General features: G+C 38.1%; 1 protein-coding gene across 1 annotated transcript in view; it reads right to left on the bottom strand.

Annotated features, from left to right (window-relative positions):
* CELF2 (CUGBP Elav-like family member 2) overlaps positions 1–22,269 on the bottom strand; it is a 673,014-nt gene that overhangs the window by 513,952 nt on the left and 136,793 nt on the right. Inside the window, exons 2-3 of the mRNA XM_034764756.1 lie at positions 20,554–20,597; positions 19,727–19,762 (exon numbers count right to left, since the gene is read on the bottom strand). The gene's annotated coding sequence lies outside the window, so the exon portion shown is untranslated. The remainder of the gene's footprint in view (positions 1–19,726; positions 19,763–20,553; positions 20,598–22,269) is intronic.

The following is a 22,269-nucleotide window of genomic DNA, read 5'->3' as shown; positions in this document are numbered from 1 at the left end:
CAGATGTCTTTACTATGGAAAGTGGAACAGAAATCTTGACCACTTGTGGTTCTTAACAACTCATATCACATATTGTGAAAATACCATATGGGTATTAGCCCTAGTGTCTTGGCCCAATTCCAAAAGGATAATTAGATGCCCACTGCTGAGATGGAATTTGTCTTCACTTCCTGTCCTAAATGGTTATGTAACTTTGCTGCGCACTGTTGAACAGCTGCCACATTTTACCCTGGGGCACTCTGGAGGCAGATGAAGTGATTCCATAAATAAATATCCCGCTCTCACCCTGCATATTGTAAATAGAATATTTAAGGCACCAGTGTCATGTAGGTTTTGAAATTACATTCAGATCCACGTATATAATAATAGATAAATATCTACATATTTATAGATAAATATGATGTTCTGCAACACAATGTCCACTAATAATAGCAACAAAGATGTCTTTATGCGCATAGTACTTAGAAGAGCAAATGGTACAGAAAGCAAAGCAATTGAGAGTTAAGCAACCAATGAACTGGTGGTAATGCTAGACAGTCACAGAAGAACTTCAGAGTCCCAAATGGCCCTCACTTACTATGCCAATGCAATAACATCAAAACTGGAGTAAACACAGATTCACACTAAATAAAATAACTATTTTGTGGCTCGAAACTAATTCCAATCACCCTAGAAATAAAGTAAAATTAATAAAATAAATATTTCAAGTACTATCTGGAGACACTTCCCACCAATGAGATCTCCTAGGCTGTCAAATAGACGCCCCAGGTCAGCAGTAGATTCCCCTTTGTTTGGGACATCTAACAATTCACTTGATTAATTATATGCAACTACACCAAGGAATGATGGCTTTGTGATTAAGGTCCAGGACTGGACTCAGGAGCATCTTGATTTCTGCCTCTAACACAAACTTCCCATGTGACCATGGGCCAGTCACTTTGGCCATGATTCAATAAGATACTTAAGCATGTGTCTGACTAAGTATTCAAGAAGTCTTACTGACGTCAATGGGACGTCTTGCTTACTATCTCTGTGCCTTAATTTTCCACCTGTAAAATGGAGATAATAAATATCAGAGCTGTCTGGAAATCAATTCTGTTTCACAAATCTTCGAGGTTTCACAAGTTGTTTTTGTTTTGTATCAATGAAAATGAGATCTTTTGAAATTTTTTGCAACATGGGAATAAAGAAAGACAGCAATTCTAGAATAGGCCATATCTAAATGGCTAGGGTGCTCAGCTGGGATGTAGGAAACCGAGGTTTAAGTCCCCTTTTACCTGAACGTGAGTTTCACACATCTAAAGCCAGTGTCCTAACTAGTCTCATGACTAATTCCAAAAGTTTGATTCATACAGAATTCTAGCTATATCTCTATCAGTCTTCAACAAAGACTGATTCTGACAAAAACTCTCCCTCCCATAACTGGTGTGCAACAACCCTGGCCTGCCATGGCAGTCCCACTCCATCTAGTTGCATTTTCTGCATTTCCATTGCTCTAATAAAAGTATTGAAAGGTCATGGTTATTATTTCTTAATATAAAGCTTGGTCTTCAATGGAATTATTGCATCTTTTTGTAACTGACTGTAGTGACACAGCCCGTAACTTACCATCCAGGATTTTAAGAATAATTGCCAAACATAAGCTGAAAAAAAGAAAAGGATTAGATTGAAAGTATGAGGCCTATAGACAGGTGGTAGGAGTTCTAGCAAACTTACTAAATGTTAAAATATTATGTTAAGCATAACATAAATAGAATATTTTAAACAAAACCCCTAAATATCCTAACACTGGTTAAAAGTCAATTTTCAGATCTGGGCACCAAAGGTAACAGGTTCAGAAGTTCTTATGCAATTTAGGAGTCTTAAGTCCCATTTTCAAAAGTGACTTGGGCACATAGAGTCGAAATCTCATTATTCAATTTAGACTCTCTGTGCCTAAGTCACTTTTGAAAATGGAATACAAGGCTCCTAAATCACTTGGGCGTTTTTGAATCTTTTACCCAAGTCTACTCCATTGTGCAAGACCACCTATGGGACAATAATGAAAAACTAAACCAAACCAAACCAGGAAGAAACATCCAATCAGAGGCAGGAGAGTCGATTTAGCGCGACTTGTTTTTCCTTCCCACTGACCAATGGGCCACTGAAGTGAAATTAAAAGAATAAAAAATTAAAAGCTACAATAATTCAGCAGACCTTGGAGATGAGTACCCTGCCTAGTGACAGCAAATATCCACAGCCTCCCGTATCACTGGGATTTATTCAGCGTTGAAAGCTCTGGATAACTTGGACTAAGGAGAGCCTGCATAAGCAGTATTCCTAGAGCTGTCTGACAGTGGTTCAGATGGACACTGTTGTTCAAATATTAAGTGTAATCTTCTCAAATCTTCTTGACTTTTTTTCCCATTAACAGTAAACTGCCCTGAAATCATTTTGACAAGTGCTTCAGCTAATGCAGCGGCAGCCAACATGCCTGCCATGGATAGCATCATGGACATTTAGCTGCTTTTCCCGTAGTTGTGAACCATTGTAAAATTATGAACAGCTGCACCAGAAGATGATAAACAGACAAAAATGTAACAAGTCTTCCTGTTTATTACATAACTCAGTATTAAATAAACCTATGCAAGAGAACCTAATTTTTTCCACTAACCCTTTCTAATAAAAATTGAAATGTAATAAAATATGTAAGAAAGATGCATCATCATGAACAAAGAGTCTGCAAAATAAGGCATTTAGTTAATTATTTATTAACGTATCCACCCAGAATATTACTGAGGGAATGTGGACTATCCACATTAGAAACATTTTTATCTTTAAGAGATAATACAGCTCCCATTTTCTTTGTGCAAGATTTATATACGAGAGAGGAAATGAGCTCAAAAATTTAAAAATGTAAAATGGATACTACTCATATATTTTTTTTTTGCATGGAAGGTAGAAAAAAAAATCCCTTATGGTTTGAATGTGCTTAGCAGAATATGTTTTTTAATTGCACCATGTTTGTATAAAACAAAACCCCCGTCAAGGAAAAAAAATGACTCTCTTACAGTTGACAAAACCAATAACATAGCAAGTTAGTTGCATATGTGAGGAGCATGCGAAATTTAGAGGGAAGGGCAGAAGATTGGACTTCTGCATATTCAAAACTAACAGAATTGGTCCAAATTGAAAACAAAATCACTTATATCGCAATCATCTCCAGCATCTAGGGAAGCACAGTTCTGATGCAGTATGACAATTCCTATGTTGTTCTTTCTGCTCCTATTTGGATTTTGTTTTTAATTGTCAGCATATGATTTAAAATTAACCTAAAGAGCTTCATGAGAGATATTTACAATCCATGGGCCAAATTATGAACTAAGGAATAATCAATAAAGTCTTTTATTACTCCAGACTTACACTGGGGTAACTGAGATCAGAATCTGGCTCACTCGACTTAGCTTGCTTAGCTGTGATGTACAAATTACAGCCTCAATCCTGCCATGTGATCCAGACAGGCAGACCCATGCACCTGCATGAAGTCCGACTGAAATCAGCGCAGTTTCTGAATCAGGACAAGTGTCTGCCCACAAGGCTCAGATTGCACAATTGTGGTCTAGGATTTCTGAGGAGGTTAAAACAACATGTGCTTTGGCTTTGTTAAACAGCCTTAGGCTACGGGAAAAGACAAGTTGTGTCATTACTTTATCATTTCCATAATATGAAACACAATCATTAGAGGTAAATTGGTGTGGACTTTTCCTCCCTTGCCAAAACTAATGACTTATAAAGTAGCTTAAGAAATCATTCCAATATGCTATTTTGATTATACAGTGTCTGTGTACTTGACTTGGTTTTTTTCCTAGTTGACAATGAAAATAAGACAGCAAATTAAAGGCACATGGTAACATAATGGTAAGAACAGTTACAGAGGTAGGACATGAATTATTTTAATATCTTACCAACAGAGCTGCTGATACTTCACAATTCATGAACAAATTTTCTATTACTACAGAGTCATGCTTTTATTGACTGGTATAAAAACACCATTTGTATCTTTTTTATCCTGCTGTGTTTCTATTTTATTGGAAATGTCCTGTAACAGGTATAACATCAGCTCAGATTACCAAGAAATCTATAAAATAGCTTTCCTGCTACTACCTTTGGAGCAGATTGAAAGAATACATTATGATCCCACTGAGTCACTGATAAAAACTGTTATTCACAGGCAAACATGATTTATCCTCACCTGTTCGAAATTCTGGATTTATCCACTTCATTATAAAATGCATTTCACCCGCATTGATTAGCAACACAGATGCATTATTAAAGAGACTCTGTTTGGGAGCATGTGTTCCAAATTTAAGTTTTAAGGTTTACAACATATAATAGGAACAGAAATGTTTCATACAAATAAATGTGGTCATAAACAGTGTCTTGGGAGAATTAAACATTCCGTGGCAGGACTAGAAACACAAGCAAAAGCCTTGTGCTATTGCATAAGAACCAGGAAATGATACTGACTAGTTAAACTTTATTATCCAAGCAACATAGAATGAAAAATTAATACAAAATAAATGGTGATAAGAAACTTAGATTTAAAAAATGAGTATGCTTTTAATAATACAAGTAAGGTTTTGTTTAATATAACTGTAATGTGGGACATTAATATAAAAGGGATATAGTTCACTTTTTTCCCAGTTCCAGGCCAGAACTTCTGATGACTAATTCTATGCTCCAGAACTAAAACCACTGCAAAATCAATGGATTCCAAGTTATATATTTAATTCAAAATCTAAAATAATTGTAATATAAATATAAATATAAGGTAGGGAAAAGCCTGGGACTTATTCTTCCCTTGGTATAATGAATGCTCGGTGGATGGAATTTTAAAAAGCACTCAGTATTGGGCAAATTCTGCTCCCACCAAAGTCAATGGAAATCCCACAGACTTCAATGGAAGGAGAGCTAGGCAAAAACAGAATGCTATTAAGCATCCCACCCTTAGGGCTGGTCCACACTAAGCCCCTGGTTTGAACTAAGGCTAGGTCTACACTACCTGCCTGAATCGGCGGGTAGAAATCGATCTCTCGGGGATCGAATTATCGCGTCTCGTCGGGACGCGACAATCGATCCCCGAATCGACGCTCTTACTCCACCAGCGGAGGTGGGAGTAAGCGCCGTCAACGGGGAGCCGCAGAGGTCGATTTTGCCGCCATCCTCAGAGTGGGGTAAGTCGGCTCCGATGCGTCAAATTCAGCTATGCTATTCGCGTAGCTGAATTTGCGTATCTTAAATCACACCCCCCCAGTAGTGAAGACCTGCCCTAAGATATGCAACTTCAGCTACATGAATAACGTAGCTGAAGTCGAAGTATCTTAGTTCGAACTTAAAGGTACTTACCGCGGGTCCACACGCGGCAGGCAGGCTCCCCCGTCAACTCTGCCTACTCCTCTTGCGGAGCAGGATTGCCGGCGTCGACGGCGAGCACTTCCGAGATCGATTTATCGCATCCAGACAAGATGCGATAAATCGATCCCAGAAGATCGATTGCTTACCGCCGAACCAGCGGGTAAGTATAGACGTACCCTTAGTGCCTATTAACAACAGTCAACCTTAGAATATCTGAGTAGGCCTGCAAAACAAATTTTTTGGCGCCTCTCTGGTCTACAAACATAACAGACTCCCATCTACTATTATCACACCATCATACATGGGGTTGACCTAAACGTTTGGACTGGGCTAGTGAGATGGTTCTTTGAAAGACAACCCAAACTTAAATGGTTCACAGAAAGTATGTGTGCATTATTTATATATATAATGATCTCTATCTCTCTACAAATGAGTTTATATGTCCCCTCTAGTCTCCTAATACAGAAGTAGAGACCAGCTACTTCTTCCCTTCAACCTAGTGATTGGTTTCATAGAATATCAGGGTTGGAAGGAACCTCAGGAGGTCATCTAGTCTAACCCCCTGCTCAAAGCAGGACCAATCCCCAGACAGATTTTTGCCCCAGATCCCTAAATGGCCCCCTCAAGGATTGAACTCACAACCCTGGGTTTAGCAGGCCAATGCTCAAACCACTGAGCTGTCCCTCCCTTTGGGTTACAGCAATTTCCATTTTTCAAGTCTGTCTTTGCAAGAAAAAGGGTTAGCCACTTAAAGAAATAAGCTGAAATTCTCCATTACATGTATAGTGCCTCAGATCATAGGCCCAATGACTAGCTTTACAATTAACAATGATCGGCATTATGCCTGTGCTTGGACAGAATTCACATTATTTGATATGACTGTTGTCCAATTTTATTCACTATGTCTTTTCCCTATTACATTAGTGTTTGAAGGATAAATAATACAGGAAGTGAAACTTTTTTTCCTACTATTTCAGGCTTTTTTAAAACTTAAGAATTGTTTATGGCTGTGGCTCATAAGCTGGCAGTCACGTTAGGGATTGTCGACACAATCATTTAGTGCGCAGCAAGCTGGGGTTTAAATCTACAGTGCTGTAACCTGCTGCATTCTAACTGGCAGTGTTGATCCTGCTACTGTGCACTTAATGTGCGCTTTGACATACTTCAGTAGGACATGCTGCACACAACGACTTGCTGTGTGGCAGGCTGGAGCACGGCACGGTCACACTCTGATGTGCCGCACACTAAGTTTCCATGTGGAAAAGCCCTTTGTCTCCTCCTTACCACTTGTCCAGGTCATAGCCAAATCTTGGATATTATTCTATCCCTTCCTCTAAAGCCCAACAGATAAATCTTGTATCTAAGCCTCAATGATCTCACATCTTGACTTCAGTATTTTGCTATCTAGCTTCCTTGACACCCATATTGCTTTGCAACAGCCCCTCCAAACTCTAGCTGCTAAAAACTTCCAGGCCCATCAGTTTGTTTTGTTTTTGTGATCTTAAGGGTTCCTAAATTCCATAGGCTAGACCCCTTGGAAAGCCCAGTCTTAATCTCCTTTTCACAAACACAAGTTAAAAAACATTCTGAAATTCATGTACAGTAAGAAAGAGACAGAAATACTTGTCATAATTTACAGGCTTGTCTTACTGTGTAAACCCTAAGCAAGTTAATTTATATTGACATTTACCATTTGATTTTATGGACAACAGTAACTTACTAATTTATTGCACCTTTAGTACTTTATGAAGAGAGCACTAAAATCCATATTTAGTACTTAAAGTTCTTTGTGGAAATGAATAGAAATATAATCCTGTTCAGTTTTCCTGATCACAAGGTAAAATATAACATATCTTGCTTTTAGGATTATTTCATTTGTTTCATTTTGGGTTAAGAGAACTAGAAAGGTGTTGCTGATGTTACAACAAAAGTATAAAGAACACTATTGCATTCAATGTGGCTCTGTGGTTATCAGAGCAATCATACACAGGCTTCCATTGAAACATACATTACATATTCAACCCCTTCTGTGCCTATGATAGACTCACAATTTGATCTCTCTCTCTCTCTCTCTTTTAAGAAAGGAAGTTCGAATGCAAATCTGCAATATAGAGAGGAAAATCTGTTGACTTAGATGAGTCATTACACATTAGATTTAGTCATTATAACAAAATGTTCGATTCATTAAGTGCATCCTTAGATTTCAAAACCATTTCTGATCATTGCCACTGTGGCTGTACAATGTACATTTAAGTACAAAGTACTGCCCAGAAGGCTCAAAGTGGTTGTCATTAGTGTTGCTTGAGCTTTCCATAATTCTGTGGCTGCAATCCCCAAGAGGACCACTGGGCTGCATATAGAATACATCATGGAAACAAAGGAGAAGTAGACGAGAAGATATACAATAGTGACTCTCTATAATAATGAACCATCCTTTCACACCTAGGTCAATACTGAATGGGGCACTCGGAATACTCTGTTTATAATGCTAGAAAATGATACTTTCTGAGCAGTCAATGCAAAAGAAAATCAAGGCCTTTTTACTAGCGAAGAGAATACAAAGGCTGAGGCATCAGGAGGGAAGGTCCTTTCAAAGCATTTCAAAATGATGGGGCTCTGCTTCATATCTTAAAATTCTTTTCAATAACTGTTTCCCCTCAAACTGGTGCAGTGAGTCCAATATGACTATACTACACTGCTTAAAGGGAAGTTGAAATATCTGAACATTCTCTCCTTCTATGGTATTTTCTTGGTCGTTTGGATTTGTGCTGCTAATCCATGGGCAAAATCCTCCTCTCAGCTCTGCCTGGTAGATCTTGATTCTGATATTGTGATCTATTCTGCAGTCATGGAACACTCATTAAGTCAGAATCCATAAAGATGGGCAGGGTATCAGAACATGAAGTTTGCCTGTGCTAAGCCTTTCGAGCCTCTGCTATCACAAATTTGCATTTCCCAATTGACTTTAAAGGAACTATGCCAGTTTACACCAGCTGAGGATCGAGCCCTTCTAAAAGAGTAATTGTTTCCATGATTACCAAGTTACATACATCAAGCTTTATCCTGTACTCAACTATGGATTCTGCAGATGAGCAAACTGCAGTGTCTCTACAATTACCATTGCTATAGAACTGACAAAAATCAGAATACCCAGGGTAACTGACCGCTGATTCTCACATCATGAACGGAGATGGGAAACAGAAGAAGGCATGACACAAATGAAAAAACTTAGCCGCACTGAAAACCCGATGAGTACATTTTCTCTATTATTGAGCAGTCACAATTTTCAAATTGTTTGTATTTCTCACAAATTTACAACTCTCCTGAGACACAGCTTTCTCTTTTTTACCTTAAAACCAGTCAAAGGCCAGAATGTTTCATAGTTGGTTGTCTAAAGCTAGGCAGCTAAATCGATATTTACACCTACATTTTCACAAGTGACTTGTGATTTTGGGAACTTCCATTTTGTGTATCCAGCTTGAAAACATCTGATTTTGAGAAAGCATTGACCACCCACTCTCTGAAAGACCAGGTGGTGTCTCAAGGCTTAGCTATGGTTTTACATCAGGACAGTTTGAACAATTTCTGTTGAAATTGTCTTCCAATGGAATTTTTTGGGGGGACAAAATGTAAGGGGAGGCCGTTGCATCATGGGAGATGTAGGCTGACCAGAAGCCTAGCCTAGAGAAGAGAATGGGAGGAGGAGGCACTGAAACTACAACACCCATGAGGCGCCATGGCAGCATTTCTGAAACAAAACATTCAATTTTTACTTTTTTTAGGGAAAAAGCCCAACTCTAATTTAGGTACCTAACTTTGAACATTCAGGTTTGAAAATATTGGCCAATGTTTTATCATCTTGTAAGATCTTTGTAGCTCAAAATGTCTTGATTTCCACTATTGAAGTTATGCTTGGCTAAAGGTATTGCCATCTCCTTTTAATCTCAACACCAGGGGCTGGAACATGCAGACCCTCCTTTTTAAACGGAATGGAAATAGATAGGACCCATGGCCAACCAACTATTATGCTATGACAATGTCAACTGCTGTTATAATTAAATAAGTAATTAAGTGAATAATGTCAATATCAGGTCATTAATATTGGCAAACTGTGAAAAACAAAAGATTCAGTCCATTTGCAATCTGTTAAAAACTGTGTTTTGCAGCCATAGCTCAGTCTAATTCAGTAGGTACACGTGTCAAATTTGGTTGAAGATAATTAGGCATGCATTCAATTCTTGGTCAGATTTCTCTATTGGAAACTAGTATTCCCATTGTACTGAAGCATTCTTTTCCTAACCTGTTGTAGGCATTTAAAAAAGAATGATAAACACAAGATGCACCCTCCTTCTCATCTCCAATTACAAATTAATCTTTAAATGTTCTAAACTAATTGTTAAATTTCAGTTTAGCAGTTAGCACTGCACAACATTTACTGGCAAAATTAACTGTCTCATTCACTACAGGGCTGATATTTCAAACTCAATTACATTTTCATATGATTCAGATTGGTAGCTCACATCTTCTTACAATAACCATAGTCAGGAGTGGGCTGAAACCAGAAACTCAAATCCAAACACTTTCAAAATTCCTGGAGGAGTTGGCTTAGAATCATTGGATTGGACTCTGCACACAGGGGTTGAGTTAGTCATTAGATCCAGAATTAGAAGGGGCCCATTTTCTGGTTATGTTTTGGATAAGGCTACAATCTCACATGAACAGATTTCCTCTCAAAATGTCTCATGCAAATAGTCAAATTTTATAGATTTCCATCATTAATGAACTATGTAATACTAACTGTAGGTGGCTGGATTCTTCAATTGATCTGACCTGTTAGCAGGTATTTGAACTTTGCTGGGAGGTGCTAACTCACTGTGGAAGGTGTAACAGTGTAATCCCAGCCTGGATGAGAAGATGTGGGATTGGCCTGTCTAGGGTGTGCAGCTCAGAACTCCAAAGGGATGAACTCTAGAAACATCCAAGCCTGAGAAGAAGCTTAGGGCTAGAGTTTGTTAGATTGCCTTAATACAATCAAATCCTGGGACGATGGTGAGTTTTGATTCTACATCAGCATATCAAGTCATTGATTTGGAGCCAACTGCTCAGCATAACCCGATTCACAGAATCATAAATTTATACAAATTCACCCACAACTAACACACTTTGGAGACGAAAATAGTTAGGAACCTTGTGGTTACCCTAGAGTTGATATTAATGACACTAGTCAGATGCACAGTGTCTTCTTAATAGTAAAACCTTCCAGTGCTGTTGCGTTGGTATGGAAGCCACTCAGTATAGGGGGCCCTGAGGCTCCTCTCACCCACCCACATAAATCTATCTATTTTGCAACAAGGAAGTAGACAGAATGTGCCGCAGAGTGTGTGGCATCAGTGTGAAATGGAACAAATCAGTTTAAACTAAGAATTGATCTGGAACTCTTCCAATAATGAAAAGTTATGGGAATTTCAGATTGAAACTGTCTGCATGAAGGCAGGATTGTCTGTCCTAATCCCTTTCTGGCTGTGCCTAAATCCTTTCTAGTAAGAGCCAATGAATAATAAGGGATTTAGCCTTTTTTATTGATTGATTGATTGATTTCATCCTCTAATCCCTCTGTTTCTTTCTCTCTCAACTCTATGACTTTTTCCATACAGTCCCCTATGCCTGGAGCCCCATTTCTGACCCAATCTGCCAGAGATCTCCACCCTCTCCTACTCCAAATCCCTATTTAAAAATACATTTCTTCCTTGAAAGGCTTGACATTCCCTTCTAACCACTGCTGACTTTCAAAACTCATGCTCTAATAACCAAAGCAGCCACATGATCTTATTGATGACACCCTAGTCCTCCTTTCTCTTTCCCTCTCTATTGTTCCATCATAACCTATAGCTTGACCTTTGTGACTGTAACTTTACAAGGCAGCATGGGGAGACATTTTCAAAGTCATAAATGGCAGATAGGCACCTCACTCCCAGTGACTTTTAATGGCAGTTAAATGCCCAACTGTCATTTGTGCCTTGAAAATCTCCTCACCATGTCATATATATCAGCAAGCACCATAGACATATATGTACAAACAACTTGCTGTTGTCACCATATTATAAGTATAGGTAGGATAAGTGTTCTGTGATTTCAGTTTAAAAATATCTTTTGTGAAACATGCAGGATATATTCACTCTACTGTATGCACTAGCTAAATAAGCATTGTGTGTATTACAGTGGCTGATATAATCTTACTTTGATGTACCATTTGGCTAAATTATTGGGTTATGCCCAAGTGGTGCTATCAATTTATAATTAATTTGGCTAATCAAAGAATTATAGAATGCATTTGTAGATTCATAGATTTTAAGACCAGAAGAGACCTTTGTGATAATTTAGCGTGCATTACACAGGCCAAAGAACCTTACCCAATAAGCTGTGCACCAGGTCCATAACTTTTGCTTGAGCTACAGCATATCTTTTAGAAAGACATCCAGTTTTACGTAGAGATGGCAAGGAATGCAGAATCCACCACATCGCTAGGCAAGTTATTCTAATGGTTAATTACTCTCACTGTTAAAAACTTGTGCCATATTTTCTAGTCTGAATTTGTTTAGCTTCAGCTTCCAACTACTGGATCTCATTGTGCTTTTTTTCTGTTAGATTAAAGAGCTGTCTATACTATCAGAAATTCTTCCCTATATAGGTACTATGATCAAGTCGCCTTTTAACCTCTGTCTTCAATAAACTAAATAGCTTGATCTTTTCTCATTTTAATGAATATGTATATAATCCCACTCTATAAAGTGGGCACCCATTACCTAAATTTAAATACACAATAAAAACACCAGTACAGTACAAAAGCCCGCATTTATCGCGCATTGACAACACAACAAATATAGTAAGGATAATAAACACAATGATTTTCCAACCACTCAGTCCACTCCCTTTCCAAAAGCCAGTGGAGGAAACACATCCCACAAAATAAAAGTAACAATGTGTAAGTGTGTGTCAAGAGGCAACAGTGGAGAAGTTGTATGGCATGCCATACAATGGCATGCTGAGTGGACAAGTCAGAATTACTAAGCACAGATTTCTCAGAAAATAAAACTGGACACCTAGGTTTTTCCTGTGTATTCTCATCCAAACTATGATTTAATTTTATATTGAGAAATAAAGTACTCCTTGATGTATTGTTTATTTCTTAGATTGCAAAAGAGAGGTGTGCAATATTGAAAACTATTTGCATGCCTTGGAGAACTTTTAACCCACTGGTCTTTTAGAGTTTAATTTGCAAAATGAATACAAGAAAGAAAGAAAAAAAGAAAAAGAAGAGAAAGATAAAATTGTGGTGCAGCGAATCACAAGTTAGGCATGTGGGAATACTCTTGGCTAACAGTTTTTGTGGATGGAGAACATTTTAGTGACTAAAGTATAAGCAGTGTCAGAACAGGCTTGGAGCCTTGGATGTCCAAGCGCTATTCAGTGTAAAACAGGTAAACATCGATTACAACATGGAACTCTAAGCAGGAAATGCCATTGTCCTTGAGCTATTACTCCCATTTTTTTCTGACTCTTTGGTAGTCCTTGTCTTTCCAGGGCAACAACCTCACACCAAGTTTAAATATGGTACCAAATTCAATGCAGGGTCTTTTTTAAAAAAAATATTTAAACCAGCCAAACATTGCTAATACACAGAAAACTTGAGGAACATGTTTTCATTTGAGTTTTGGGGATGACTTCTCTACCCTGGAGCCAGTGTCACTGGAATGAACCAGGAATCTAAGGCATATTGCACAATGGAAGCAAAAATGACATGTTTGTAGAATGTTTCAGGGCATAGCTAGAGAGTCCTCAATAGGCCAGGGTAATGCAGCATGGAGACTCACCTAGAGCCTGTTCCAAAACCCACTGAAGTGAACTGGAGTCTTTTCATTGACTTCTGTGAGCTGTGGATTAGGCCCTAAAACACTGACTGCTGCCATGCAAAACACAAGAGAAATCAATATCTGGATTCAGTTAGCATCCCAGCACACAACTTACAAGCATAAAGACCTAGGAGGCAGCAAGTGGCTTAAAATCACTTCAAATCATTTGTCAGCTGGGTATTGACATTCACTATTTACACAACATTCTTTATGAAGTTTTCCAGGAGAAAAAAAATATGGGGACCTATGGTGTTTGTTTGGACACAATTAAAAGGGCACATGCTAATTTGGATGGCATGAATGGCCGCTACAGCTCTGCAAGCATCTGGGTGATGAGACACAGCTAGTGCAAGAGGAAAGATTGATGATGACCAGACTTGGATGTCTGAACCTCTTTTTGGCATGCACATAGCAAGTAACCTACCAATCCCATTATAACCAGCCACAAGGCATTTCTAGCAATCTCTGCTCAATTATAATTCATACTTGATAGAATCTGTAGAATTTGGATTTTACTTTTAATAGTAAATTCTGTTTTGATTAAGCTCTTCTCTTTTCAGCATTTGACACTGCCCTGAAAGGGATGACCCAACAACTCCAATACCAAGGATAGTTTACATTCAAAAATTAGGATGGGAAGACTATTCATCTAGTCACCTAAAAACATAAAAAAGGCCATACTGGATGCGACCAATGGTCCGTTTAGCCCAATATCTAGAAACTCTGTGGCTACTCTGAAGGGAGAAGTAGAGCTCCATATGAAAATACAAGTGACACAAGCAGTACATTGATAGAATTACAGAACCCCCTCACCCCCCAGAAGAGTAACCCTAATAAATGAGCATACCCCAAAGTAATGGGCAACTCTGGTAACAGTCAGCCCAGAATCCTGGGTTCTAATCCTAGCTCTAGCACCAACATATTTTAAACTCTTCAGGACAAGGACTGTGTCTCATGATGTGTTTGCACAATGCCTACCACATCTGATTTGGGGCCTCTTAGGTGCTACCATAATACAAATAATAACCAGCAATGGGTCAAAGTCCAGAAAATATTTGGTTAAGACAGTAAACTTGTAGACTAAAAGGTAGAAAGTTCCACTATGTTTCGGGGAGCAGAGGAGTTATAAAGGGAAGCTATATCAGCAAGGAAAGGTAGGCAAAAACCTGTCAGGTAACTACTCCATTCATGTTAAGTGGGATGGACTATGCCCATATAATGTCTGAGGAAATACCATCTAGTCTATTTAAAAGTCTGGCCATGCTGCTGCCTGCTTGCAAATGTCTCATATTGAAAATGATGGCAAGCTCGCTGATCTCATTTAACTCAATTGTTTCCCCTTTCTAATCAAATATTTTCATAGTGTAAAACTTACAAGAGAACCATAGGCTGTCTTACTATTTAGCAGACAGTACTGCCGCAGAGCCATGAAATATGGCCCTTCATAGTTAATATAATTTTGAAAAATAAAGTATGTTTATTACCTGTTATTTTCTGTTAATTGTTTTGTGTGGGGAAAAATAAAAGCTGCTGCCTTGAAGCATAAAAAAAAATGACAATGTGCAGTCATAGTTGAGAGCATGAAAGTGTTCGGGCTATGAAAATTATGTAAATGATGCATTCCAGTAAAAGAACTTTCAAACCCTCAGGGTCTTGAAACAACATTAATTCCAGAAGTTAGATACAAAATTTAACTTTTTCATGCTAATAATGATTTCATAAGGAAAAACTCGTTAGTAAAGGTGACAAATATGAAAGTCTATTGAACATTTAAATTCAGGAATCTTAGTGTGTGCCCCTGGGATATATTTACACAGCCAATGACTCTCTGATGTTATTAAGTAATTTATTTGAGAAAGTCTCCATTCATGAGTTTACACAAGAACAATATCAGGTTTACAAAGGCTTTTGTTGTCAGTATAGTAAATAACTAATTTACAGTGACTTTTGCTTAAGATTTTCATTAGGTTGTTCAATATTGTTTGATAATTTAATGTCAGTTTCATTAGATCGTAGTTCTCCCTCCATGAATAGAGAAAATTAGAGTGAAAAATAAATTATGCTACTTAGAACGTTAACTAAACTTCAGAACTATATCTGAGAAGTGAGAAAAATTAACCTGATTTTCATCTAAATTATAAATCAGCTTAGCTATATAATACAGATGCAATTAAGCATCTGAAGTGGTAAGAGCCTGAATTTTATTGGCGTGCACAATTTTCATATGCCAGATCTTCCAATGACAATCCAAACACTGTGTATTGCTTACTCATTCTGGGTGGTTCGGTAATCTGCAGCATCAATTTTATCCATTTATAAGCTTCTTTGCAGTAGCAGCAGCAGCGAGGCCTTCCATTGAATAGGCCTGGAAACTCAAATACTCTCACACTTCTAGAGAATTCGTCCTTGATCTTTATGATTATTAATTACAATGTGATCTAGAAACTGGAACCATTGGGCTCTGTACTGTAAAAACATAGCAAAAATATAATCCCTGCCCATAATATAGTCCCTGTTACAACCTGAGTGGCTATGACAGACAGAAGGAGCAGAACATCCTTTCAGTCTTGATGTTGAAACACAGTTGGGGATGGATATGTGGAATCTTCAATAGCTACTGCTCATGTCATAATATCCTGGATAGACTTAGGATAAAGAAAGCAAGCTCTCCCTATGTGACACCTTTCACCAGCACTAAATACACTGAAAAGTATGACTAAGCCACTAACCTGCAACAGATAATGTTCCAAGATATACAGCGATCATTGTGCAACACTCTTTGCTGCCCCATAAGTTTAGTGTTGGCTTGCAATGTGGTCAGAAAAGGTGAGAGCAACAGGAAATGAATTGACTGCTATGAAAGGTGGAAACATATAAGTACTCAGCTAAAAAGATGCTCTTCATGGCAGCATCTTGTGTAGACTGGAGGGAGGTGATGTGGGTGTCAGGGAATACAGAGAAAAGTAGGTTTCAGAAACGGAGAGGTACATTGAGGAGTGTAGGGAGAACTGTCCAGGATAGGAAGGAGAAGGGAATGCAGGGCAGGTGTCAGGTGGGGCTGAGGTGACGACACTGTGAAAAAGAAGATGGGAGGGTGATGGAGCAAATGGCCAATCAGCACAGGGAATAGACTGCCCAGTCAAAACTGTAGCAGATACTCCAACATCAGTGTCTATTGATCCCTTCTTAAGCTACTTCTGCAACTGCCCCTACCATCTTTGGCTGGCTCCTTCCTGTAATTTCTTTCCCAAAGGCCAAATGCAAGAAGAGGAGGGGGGGATGCTGATTGGGACCTAGTGCCCCAGAGAGTCTCCCCTGCACAATTCTGGGTCTCTGGGTGCTGAGGAGAAGGGTGGCCCTAGTTATCCCTCCACAGTGCAGCAGTTCCTGCTTAAGCTGCTTCTGCAGCTGCTCCTGCCTTCTTTAGTGACTGTTCACTTCAGTACTGACATAGTGTTCTAGCAGAGTCTTTCACAGCAGTAAATGTTGCTGTTTGATATAAAAATATGATGACACAATATGCCATTAGAGGTTGAGATCAAACTTTGACCTCTTAATAGTTTTAAAAAGTATTTCTCTACTGTTTGAATGCAGAATATCTTCAAGATTACCTAAGGAGTGTTAGAGATGATTTCCTAAGAAAGGATAAAGAAAACCTGCAAAAGCTTTAACAAAAGGAAATACATTAAAATGGATAATGGTACTGGTCTTATGTAAAATTCCTCCCTGCTCCAAACACAATGGAGATCCTGAACACAAGGCAATTTAACTGCACGTGAGCTGGCCTGACTCAACCACTAACTGCTTACCTTTTGGCTTTAAGCATAAGCAACAGTGGTTAGTGTCATGCTATTGTAACTCCCCGATAACAAGAGTGAAGCAGGTTCATTTAATTTTGTTTAACTTTTCTTCTGCACTCCTTTTCCCCTCTAGACATTGATATTGTTGCCCATTTGGTCCAAGCAGTTAGCTGAAATTCAAGGCCTTACCAGGTTGTTTCCATTAAGATGAGAAATCAGTTATATAAGTCCCGGATAAAATTTGAGACAAGAGAATCAAGCCCTATCTCTTGCAATTCAGTTCTGTAGGATTCAACTCAAAAAACCGATCTGGATGAATAAAATTAACAAGCCTTTTACTGCAATTAGATACAGAATATTGCTAGTCACTGTTTTCTGTTTTATATTTGTTATATTTCAGTGGCCACAAGCTTCTGAGAAGGCTTTCCCCTTCGTTCCACCTGACTCCAGTTGAGGTGTAAACCAACAGAGAATTATAACCTTGCCAAGAGATGGACTTCATTGTGAATCACAATTTCCCTCCTTTAAATCACTTTAACTCTTCTTAAGCATATATGACAGCTACCTCACTCCAGTGATATACTTGTGAATTTCCCAGAACAGGGGAAAACAGTCACACAAATGTCTTGAGGCTACAGAGCTGGGTAAATAATGTATCAAAATATATTTAGCAAACAAAGCAAACTAGGAAAAATGGAGAAAGGTGGGGAAAATAGATATATCCCATGACTATAAAGTTATTGAATATTTAGTCCGTCGTTTAGAGGCAATGCCTGTTGAAAAGAAATGTCCTTGGTTTCGCCCTTCCTGTGCTAATGTTAATAACTCATAATTAAGGTCCCAATCCTGAAATGAAGTCTGCGGACACAGACCCTGTGCCCTTGCATAGGGCCTGTGAAATCAATGGGGTTCCAGACAAGCTCAGGAGTCTGTGCTTGCAGCTGTGACTGCAAAACTGGGGTGTTGGGATATATTTGAACGTGGATGTCAAAAAAGCCATAGGCTGTATAACACTCGTGCTTTTTAAAAGAAATAGCCATGTTAACTTTTGTCACTTGGGAATTTTTCATTGGAGGAGGCAGGTTGCAAGAAAGAGAGGGGAGAGAATGCAATTGAAAAACGGTCAAGCCAGTTCCAAATGGAAAGCTTAAAACCTTCCAGTGACCTGAGCAACACAGGAGACTAAAAGCTTAGGAGACTTGTTTTTTCATGCAGTCATTAGGAAGGGAAGACATGGGCTCCGTGAGATGGGGGAGAGCTGCAGCTTGCATAACTGGTTGAAGACGTCTGCTACTTCTCCTGTAGCAGACAAGGAAGAAAAGGAAAAAGGAGGAAAGCAGCTGTCTCTTGTCGGCATTGCTGCTGCTGAGACCCAGAATTGGCAGACACCAGGGAAGAATTTTATGTTATTTTGGAGTATTTGTTAGTGTTAGTGTTCCAAACCCAGCTTTAATTGCAAATTAAAGGAGATTTTCCTTTTGATATTTGTAAGCCATAAATTCATGACTTTCACTTTTCACCCCTGCATGCCCAAGTTTGTCATGTGTTATGGTGGCAAACCATTAATAAGCACATGCTTAACTGTGTGCAGAAGAGCAATCAGGGGGATGGATAGCTCGGTGGTTTGAGCATTGGCCTGCTAAACCCAGGATTGTGAGTTCAATCCTTGAGGGGGGCAAAATCAGTACTTAGTCTTGCTAATGAAAGCAGGGGGCTGGACTTGATGACCTTTCAAGGTCCCTTCCAGTTCTAGGAAATAGGATATATTTATTTATTTCTAAAATCTCATTGAATTCAGTGGGAGTATTCACATGCTTAAAGTTAAGCACGTACTTAATTGTTTTGCCAAACTGGGGGTTTATTTAGGTTCTTACTGTCTGAAGAACATGCTGCATAATTGTTTCCATTTTGCAGATTTCCTAACAAAACTATTTATTATTATTATTTGTGTTGGGGCAGGACCTAGTCGCCATAAACAAGATAAGGGCATCAGAATGAGGATTCTGTAGAAATGGAAAATAAAAAGTTCCAGTCCCAAAGAGTTTACAACCTAAAACCGCAATCCTGCAAAGAGGACTGGGGCTTAATTTAAAACAGGATGAAGAGGAGAGAAACAGTAATAAGAACACATGTTGAGAAAGGACAGCTATGTAGGTAGCTAGATGGTTTCAAGTAAGCTGCTTTTTAAAAAATAACTGATATATATATAAATAAATATATAAGACAAAGCCTATTTATACATCTTAGCATTAAGTATTTCCTCTATTTACCACATGTTCTAAATCTGTTTTCTCTGTCATCTAACAAGGTATCTTCCATAATTATTTTTATCCAGTTTATTGCTTGGTTCCTTCTGTCCTTTCAAAATTAGCTTGCCTAATCAAAAATCACTTCTGGTTGTAGTTCATTACAAATAGATAGGAAGAATGCTTGTTTACTGAGAAATGTAATTGGATTAAAATATTGACAAGAAAGAAATCTGAACTGTAATGAATTTTTTTTAAAAGAACTATGAGCAAGCATGAAAACCAACAAAACCAAAACAAATTAAAAACCCTAATGAATGAAAATACTATAAATAGAATATGATAGTGGAAGGAATAATTTATCATCATCGCTTACCTAGTCCTTGTTATTCAATTGCAAACAGCTGAATATCTGAGGAAAAGAGAAAAAGATTTATGTTTTTATCATATCGTGGTCAAGTAAACTATTGATATTAGCTGTAATTTATCTTCTGGGCTTTGAACCCCTGTACATTTTAATGAAGCTTTGTTACAGAAACAATAAATATACTCTAACTGCAGCTTTATAATACATTAGAGGAAGTGGATTTCATTTCAGCTATACAGTAATTACGTTGATAAAGTTCATGTGCTCACAGAAAAACTATGCTCAGTTGTTATCTTTTGTAAGTGTATATTTGGGCATATTGGGGGGTTGTGTGTGTGTGTGTGTGTGTGTGCGTGCACGCACGGGCACGCATGCAGGAACAAATATTAATACAGAGAATTTGTCCAAGCATTAGGAACTTTGTGTTGAATGGTTATCATGTAATTTCTTTAGCTCATACCTTTTCCTGCTTCCCAGTAGTTAAAAATACACAAGCCTGCTGTGTTTCCTTATACTGACCAAAATAACTTAGTGATATGTTGTTGACAATCTTTTTTTTTTTTTTACTGAAAATTTAATAACTAAAATAAGGAAAATAACTAGAAATGAAAACACAAGAAAAAAAGCAATAACACAATATGAAAGAAATAAACAAATGCCAAAAAGAAAACAATAAAATACCACAGAAACAAAGAGAATGCATATGATGAATAACAAATGGAATATAAAAATTGGAAGTAAAATCAGATAATTTAGATCTATAATATAAAAAGTAGAAAAAGAGATGACTTATGAAAACAGTGAATCTTAAATCCTAGATAAAATTTGATTCTTACCTGTTCAATTTGGCTAACACCTTTAGATCTTTAAATCCGCAGACCTAACAAACAAAATTGTGAACAGAAATTAAAAATAATAAATAATGTTCCATCCCTAAGAGATACATTTTGTTGATTGATATTAACATAATCACCTCATTTTATTTTTTAGAAAACCATTCAAGTCATTCTTTCAGCTGAATAACTGCAGTGTTAGCAACTGAGGTCCAGTGTTGTAATAGGATTTCAGGATCAGGCCCTAAAGTGGTAAAAGTTTAGGTTTAAAAGGTTTCACTCTCATCACGATATAAAACAGCTTGTTTAGAGAGTGTAGTTTATGCAGCTGGTATGTTCACATTTTGGTACACAAAGAATGAAAAAAACCCACTAACAAAAGCATTACGGTAGTTTAGAGTGGAGATGAAAGCATAAAGCATTTGACTATGCAAAGACAGGAATTAAATGCCACATACATCCCTTAAATGTACATATGCAAGTCAGTGGGAAGAAGTTTGTGCATGCCAGAGGCTCTAAGCAACTGTCAGGACAAAAAAAAAATCATTAGTGGTTAGACTCAGCAAAGCATATAAGCACACGTGTAACTTTAAGCACACAGATGGTATCATTGAGTAAAAGACCTCACTTGGTGAAAGTTATGGATGTGTTAAGTGCTTTGCTGGATTAAGATTTAAGGGAATGGAAAGATATTATGCAGAACTGTGTTCCTGAATACAACTTGACTACCTAAATACTCCAACATTTCAACCTTAAAATTATAGAAACAAAAAATTGCAAGGGCCACCCTTAGCATGACAAGGGACAAAGCATTAGGAGATGATAGATCTTGTTCTATTTGCTTTCTTAGCTGGTAGATGTGTAGTCCTATCAACTCGAACTGCTACACTTTAAAATACCACAGTATACTTAATGTATCATTTGTATCATATAACAGCTGACAGGACTGTCACTGACCTGCTCTCCATTAGGTGTTCAAAGTATCATGTCATGGGCTTAACTAGGGACTAACCAAAATTTACAGCCATTGCAGTGCCTAACCAAGGCTGCCCAGAGCTTAGTGCAGGCTACTGTGTGAGGAAACCACCAAGTTTCCCAGGAGAACTTAGATCTGCCTGTAAATACTCTTGTCTACACTGAAGCTAGATTGGTGCCTAATTTTCAGGAAAGGGGCATTACCCCATCTCAAGAATGGAGTCCCAGCTAACCATGAGCCAACAGTTGGTTGGAAGGTTTACTGCTGTGATGTAGGACTTTAATGACATTCAAACAGGAGAAAAGGGAAAGATCTTTGGGCTCCTCCTATGGTCAGTTGTCCAATCAATACCATACATGTATAATGTATTTCACCTTTTCTTTTCTCTTCTTGTCTTAATACAGTACAGAGATGTGTCCTTCTATTATCTTCCTTAACAACTAAAATTAACTCTTGTAGCCGAGTATTGAGAACACTTGCGACTGAAAGCCTCCACAGAAGAGATGCCACGAATTCAATAGCAATACAGGCTTTCCACACTGTTCCATTAATATACCCTAGACGTCTGTTCCTTCCAGAGCAGGTTTGAGAAGACAGTCCTGTTTCAATTCCCATTCAAATCTGTGGCCTCACAGACTGCCTACAAGGCATTATTAAGGAGGAAACTCCAAAGACGCAGAGGTAAAATATGAACAAACACCCAAAGGTTTGGATTTTCATCTGGCCTGAGGTCAAACTATTCA

This window comes from Trachemys scripta, chromosome 1 (genome assembly GCF_013100865.1).
Source record: "Trachemys scripta elegans isolate TJP31775 chromosome 1, CAS_Tse_1.0, whole genome shotgun sequence".
Classification (NCBI taxonomy): Eukaryota; Metazoa; Chordata; order Testudines; family Emydidae; genus Trachemys; species Trachemys scripta.
The sequence above is the reverse complement of the archived record's forward strand: the minus strand, read 5'-3'. Positions and strand labels throughout refer to the sequence as shown.